Below are 333 nucleotides of genomic sequence, written 5' to 3' on the forward strand. Positions count from 1 at the left end.
GGGTTGCAGTTTATCCCTGGTGCAGTTCTTTGAATTGCTGTCACAAATAGGTGACTCAGAGTTAATTAGGAAGTATGCACCGGATCAATGGGCTGCACAGCTCATTAGTTATTCCCCAGCCTTTTGCAGCGTTGGACCTCCGGCTCCTCGCCCCGTATACCTCTTTAATACGCAACCTGGAGGGCTGGCACGGACCAGGGAGCACTTCAGGTGAGGGGGGCTGGGTGCGAAGGGGCGTGATGAATACGGACATTGAAGCTTCCAGCTTGGGAGGTTGTATATGGACGAGTGACCGGGACTCCTATTGCTCCCCCAGTCCCTCCCGCCCCCGCT

General features: G+C 55.6%; 1 protein-coding gene across 1 annotated transcript in view; it reads left to right on the top strand.

The window, feature by feature from the left end:
- Window positions 1-60: 60 nt before the first annotated feature.
- BCOR (BCL6 corepressor) overlaps window positions 61-333 on the top strand; it is a 55,437-nt gene continuing 55,164 nt past the window's right edge. The window contains 1 exon segment of the mRNA XM_017733453.1: window positions 61-210. The gene's annotated coding sequence lies outside the window, so the exon portion shown is untranslated.

Source organism: Corvus brachyrhynchos, unplaced genomic scaffold, assembly GCF_000691975.1.
Source record: "Corvus brachyrhynchos isolate BGI_N302 unplaced genomic scaffold, ASM69197v1 scaffold34, whole genome shotgun sequence".
Classification (NCBI taxonomy): domain Eukaryota; kingdom Metazoa; phylum Chordata; class Aves; order Passeriformes; family Corvidae; genus Corvus; species Corvus brachyrhynchos.